Raw genomic sequence first — 6,515 nt, 5'->3', positions numbered from 1 at the left:
TGTGTGTGTGTGTGTGTGTGTGTGTGTGTGTGTGTGTGTGTGTGTGTGTGTGTGTGTGTGTGTGTGTGTGTGTGTGTGTGTGTGTGTGTGTGTGTGTGTGTGTGTGTGTGTGTGTGTGTGTGTGTGTGTGTGTGTGTGTGTGTGTGTGTGTGTGTGTGTGTGTGTGTGTGTGTGTGTGTGTGTGTGTGTGTGTGTGTGTGTGTGTGTGTGTGTGTGTGTGTGTGTGTGTGTGTGTGTGTGTGTGTGTGTGTGTGTGTGTGTGTGTGTGTGTGTGTGTGTGTGTGTGTGTGTGTGTGTGTGTGTGTGTGTGTGTGTGTGTGTGTGTGTGTGTGTGTGTGTGTGTGTGTGTGTGTGTGTGTGTGTGTGTGTGTGTGTGTGTGTGTGTGTGTGTGTGTGTGTGTGTGTGTGTGTGTGTGTGTGTGTGTGTGGTGTGTGTGTGTGTGTGTGTGTGTGTGTGTGTGTGTGTGTGTGTGTGTGTGTGTGTGTGTGTGTGTGTGTGTGTGTGTGTGTGTGTGTGTGTGTGTGTGTGTGTGTGTGTGTGTGTGTGTGTGTGTGTGTGTGTGTGTGTGTGTGTGTGTGTGTGTGTGTGTGTGTGTGTGTGTGTGTGTGTGTGTGTGTGTGTGTGTGTGTGTGTGTGTGTGTGTGTGTGTGTGTGTGTGTGTGTGTGTGTGTGTGTGTGTGTGTGTGTGTGTGTGTGTGTGTGTGTGTGTGTGTGTGTGTGTGTGTGTGTGTGTGTGTGTGTGTGTGTGTGTGTGTGTGTGTGTGTGTGTGTGTGTGTGTGTGTGTGTGTGTGTGTGTGTGTGTGTGTGTGTGTGTGTGTGTGTGTGTGTGTGTGTGTGTGTGTGTGTGTGTGTGTGTGTGTGTGTGTGTGTGTGTGTGTGTGTGTGTGTGTGTGTGTGTGTGTGTGTGTGTGTGTGTGTGTGTGTGTGTGTGTGTGTGTGTGTGTGTGTGTGTGTGTGTGTGTGTGTGTGTGTGTGTGTGTGTGTGTGTGTGTGTGTGTGTGTGTGTGTGTGTGTGTGTGTGTGTGTGTGTGTGTGTGTGTGTGTGTGTGTGTGTGTGTGTGTGTGTGTGTGTGCGTGCGCGCGCGCGCGCGCGCGCGTGCTACTGGAAAACAAATTAGTTAGTAGTAGTTAGTAACAGTTGATTGATTGACAGTTGAGAGGCGGGGCGAAAGAGCAGAGCTCAACACCCGCCCGCAATACTCAAGCAATCAGACTGCTTCCTGAAGAGAAAATAAACATATTGACGGTTTCCAGCGCACTACTCAATAATATTCCTCTATCTAAGGAGTCAATATTGCTCTCACCGGAACACGAGTCTATTGAACCTGTAATGACACACTCTTCAATACCAACAAGTTTTTCTCAAGTTCAATAATTCCATCCAGTGGAGAGTCTGTTGAAACATAATTACAGAGTTCTCGATAATATTGCCAAGCTCCCCAAATGCTGGCAATATTACAGGAATATTGATTGTAGAAATGTATATGTCTACAATCAAAATATTCTACTTAAGAACATAAGAACAAAGGTAACTGCGTAACTGTAGAAGGCCTATTGGCCCATGCGAGGCAGCTCCTATCTATGGCCAGCTAATCCCACTCATAAGAACATAAGAACAAAGGCAACTGCAGAAGGTCTATTGGCCCATACGAGGCAGCTCCTATTTATAACCACCCAATCCCACTCATATACTTGTCCAACCCGCGCTTGAAACAATCGAGGGACCCCACCTCCAGCACGTTAAGCGGTAATTGGTTCCACAAATCAACAACCCTGTTACTGAACCAGTATTTACCCAAGTCTTTCCTAAATCTAAACTTATCCAATTTATACCCATTGTTTCATGTTCTGTCTTGTGTTGATACTTTTAATACCCAATTAATATCCCCTTTGTTATGTCCATTCACCCACTTGAAAACCTCTATCATGTCACCCCTAACTCTTCGCCTTTCCAGTGAATGCAACTTAAGCTTTGTTAATCTTTCTTCATATGAAAGATTTCTAATTTGGGGAATTACCTTAGTCATCCTACGCTGGACACGTTCAAGTGAATTTATATCCATTCTATAATATGGCGACCAAAACTGAACTGCATAATCTAAATGGGGCCTTACTAGAGCAAGAAATAGCTTGAGAACCACACCAGGTGTCTTGTTACTAACGCTGAGATTAATAAATCCAAGTGTCCGATTTGCCTTATTACGAACATTTATGCATTGATCCTTTTGTTTTAAATACTTACTAATCATAACTCCCAGATCCCTTTCGCAATCCGACTTTGCAATCTCAACACCATCTAGCTCGTATCTTGTAACTCTATCATCATTACCTAACCTCATTACCTAACTTCAATCACGACTTGAAGTGATAGTGAGTCCTCCTCCGAATTAATTTCCCTACCGATTTTCGTATCATCGGCAAATTTGCAAATGTTGCTTTTCAAACCTGAATCTAAATCATTTATATATATTATAAACAACAGAGGTCCCAGGACAGAGCCTTGAGGCACTCCACTTACAACATTTTCCCACTCTGACTTGATTCCATTTATACTAACTCTCTGTTTCCTTTGGTATAGCCATGCCCTAATCCAGCTTTATATAGCACCCCCAATACCATGAGACTCTATCTTTTTAATCAGTCTTTCATGTGGCACTGTATCAAAAGCTTTGCTAAAGTCAAGGTACACAACATCACAATCCTTACCACTATCAACTGCCTCAACTATGCTAGAATAAAAAGATAACAAATTTGTTAAACATGAACGGTCTTTTATAAAACCATGTTGCGACTCAATTATTAATTTATGTTTTTCAAGACGAAGACGAATTTTATTTCCTTTTATAGATTCGAGTAACTTTCCCACAATAGACGTTAGACTAATTGGTCGATAGTTAGACGCAAGTGATCTATATATACATATATATATATATAGATCACTATATATACATATATATGTTGACTGGACATATACATGTCCAATCAACGAACATAAGTACATAAGATTTCTAATTTAGGGAATTAACTATGTCATCATACGCAGGACACGTTCAAGTGAATTTCTATCCATTCTATAGTACGGCGACCAAAACTGAACTGCATAATCTAAATAGGGCCTAACGAGAGCAAGATATAGCTGAAGAACAACACCAGGTGTCTTGTTACTATATGACATGTTTCTATTTTGGGGGATTAACTTTAGTATCTTACAATGGACGCGTTCTAGGGAATTTATATCTATTCTATAGTATGGCGATCAAAACCAAACTGCATAATCTAAGTGGGACCTAACCAGAGCTGCAGAACATCTCCAGGTGTCTTGTTACTAACGCTTCGATTAAAAAATCCTAGTGTCCTATTTTCCTTATCATGAAAATTCGTGCATTAAGGTGTTGATTTTAAATTCTTTTTAATCATAACTCCCAGATCTCTTTGGGAATCCTACTTCGCAATCTCAACGTCATCTAGCTTGTATCTTGTAACTTTGCCATCATTACCTCGCGTCAAAATCTTACATTTTGTCTATTATTCAAGTATTTTTATTTAACATTTCTTTTGTTAGATTGATGTCATGGGCTTGTCTCTTGTGATTTCTGGGGGCACTGGATTGAAGATGACAATTTTGGCATCTTCATCTGAAGATGAAGATTTTTATTTATATAGATGAATAACAGAGGTCCCAGGACAGAGCCTTGAGGCTCTCCACTTACAACACTGTCCTACTCTGAATATCCCCATTTATACTAACTCTCTGGGCCTAGCCATGCCCTAATCCATCTTAAGATCGCACCCCTAATACCATGAGCCCCTATATTTTTGATCAGTTTTCCTGTGGCACTGTATCAAAAGCTTTGCAAAGTCAATGTACACGACATCACAAAACTTACCGTTATCAACCTCAATTATGCTGGAATAAAATGATAGTACAAAAGGATTAAGAATGGGTAAGTCAGTTTAGAACAAGAATTCGTACAACTGGATCGAAATGTTAAAAAAAGAGATAAAGAAGGCATAAAAAAACTATGAAGATCGTTTACCAGGGCAAGCAAAGGCAAATCCGAAATGGTTTTTACAGTTATATCGAACAAAGGTTAGGGAAAGGATAGGTTCATTAAAAACTGTGGCAAATCAGATAACGGATAATGATGAAGAGATGAGTAGTATTTTTCATGAATTTTTTATCCCTGTATTTACTAAGGAGGAATTTAACACTCTGCCTTCAGCCGAACAAGTCTATGTGGGTGGGGACAAGGACAGATTGGCTAGTTAAACAGTTACCAGGGATGATGTTAATAATCAAATATGCTGAAACAAAACCTCAAACCAAACAAATATCAGGGCCTGACGAAATGTTTGCCTGGGTGCTTAAAGAATGCAAAGAGAAGCTTTGTGAGCCATTGTCTACCATATTTAATAAATCAGTCAGGTAGAATGCAGAAAAACTGGTGTCATGGAAGGTTGTTAATGTGGTACCAATTTTTAAGAAAGGAGATCGATTACTTGTGTCAAACTATCGGCCAATTGGCCTACCATCAATTGTTGGAAAGTTAATGGAATCGATAAATTCAAATACCATTCGTCTTCATCTTGAAGAACATAAAATAATAAATGATTCACAAAATGGTTTTACGAATAGCCGTTCAAATTTAAAAAATTGATGTTAATGTTGAAACCAGCCTATCAGGTTGGTGTTCTGGCTTACTGGTGTCGTTTTCTTATGGGAACACGAAAATTCGAAATGCAGTATGGGCGGTATTGATTTTGGATTATGGTTTTTGTTTTTAGGTTAGTAGGATGGAGGGGGAAACGATGTGAGTCAGGTTTTTGGCTTTTTGCTGTATATTATGTGGTGGTTGCGGCGGACTTTTCCGAGGGTGTTTGATCGGTAGTTTACAGGAGCGTATGTGAGGTGTTTCAGTTTGCTGTAGGTTATTTTTTTTTCCTCTGTGGTTCTCTTATTCCTGCAATGATTTTTATATTTTTGGTGATAGTTCTTCTTTCCCTCGTTGTTACTTATTTCATATTGTGATATGTTGTGAGCGTTATATTTATCTTTCGTGTGTCGCTGTTGTTGCGGTGTGTACGGTTTGGATGGTATTCAGTACCTGTAATATATTTTTCTGTCTTGTGGGTTGGTGGTGTTGTTGTCGTCGTGTTCCTCCTTTACGGACAACCCAACCCACAACTCGGTAGAGTGCTTATACCTCACTAGGAGATCACCCTTGGCGTTTCTGGCTCTTGGAGAGGGGCTCAACGTCACACATTTAGGGGATGCAGGCTCCAACACTTAGCCTCGTTGTCACGTGCACACACCCACTCGAGCCGCTGTGACTCCCCAATCTCTCCTTAGGTGATATGATCTCCTCAATCCCCTTTTGACTTATTAGTATTACCTTCTACACTGTCCACAGCAGTGGTTCTTGGTTCTTTCTCTCTCTCTCTCTTCTTCTGTACTATTTCATGGGAAGCCTCACTAGGACAAGGGCAAACACCAGCAAATTGGAATACATTTACTGGACAAAGCACATGCACAATACATACACACACATATAATAATAATGAATCCTATACTCTATACTATTGCAATCAGGTTGCACTCCAACATCATCAGAACTCTATCATCAGCTTATCAAGTGGTATCCTATCTCCTGGTTCACCACCTGATACTATCAACCTCCTCAAGTTGATCAAGTCTACATACACTGTTGCACCATCAGCAAGAGAATATATATATGTATCTATAAATGTGTACAAAGAAAATCAGCATGTGAATGCAATAACATATATCATTATAAATGTTCCTTGATATACAACAATGATCAATCGATCACTCTATCAGTCCTAGAACACATACATCTGTAGGTAATCCAGCCTACGACTGTAACTCTAAACTTCAGTATAAAACACTCCTTGACATAAGAATGCAAACAGTCACTCACCTCTCACTGCGTTTTGCACGCTAATGACAACCAAACACTATCAGCTCCCTACAAGTAATCCACCAGAACTTCCCTTCCACCTCTGGAAGTTCACTACCCTGATATCTTTAGGTTCTTCCGGGCTTCACTACCAGGATCCTCTGCAGCTCCTCCGGGCTGCTATCATGAAGTTTCCTTGAGCAACTACGGTGCTTCACCCTTCTGCTAGGGTCCTCCACAGCTCTCTTGGCTGCTACACTATGAAGTTTCCTCGAGCAACTATGATGCTTCACCACCTCTACAGAAGCACGTGACACTCCTCTTCACTGCTTCTCCTCACAGCTCGAGGTCCTCTGTTCCACTACCTTGGAGTCTCATCAACTACTCCTTCTGTGCTGGCTTCGAAGTTCTCAGCAACTTCTTCCCCAAAGACAAACCTGCAACCCATCGACACTCCAATAAAATGTTTCCTCTTTAACACATAAACAAAAATAATCACACAATATGTTTGCCTCAAACCTCTATCTGTCCTCTACATACAGTGAGAGTGGACTCCCCCATTGGGCGGGTCCATGCTCCACATAGCCTGGTGGGC

This window comes from Procambarus clarkii, chromosome 39, assembly GCF_040958095.1.
Source record: "Procambarus clarkii isolate CNS0578487 chromosome 39, FALCON_Pclarkii_2.0, whole genome shotgun sequence".
Lineage (NCBI taxonomy): Eukaryota > Metazoa > Arthropoda > Malacostraca > Decapoda > Cambaridae > Procambarus > Procambarus clarkii.
This window is presented reverse-complemented; position numbering follows the sequence as displayed.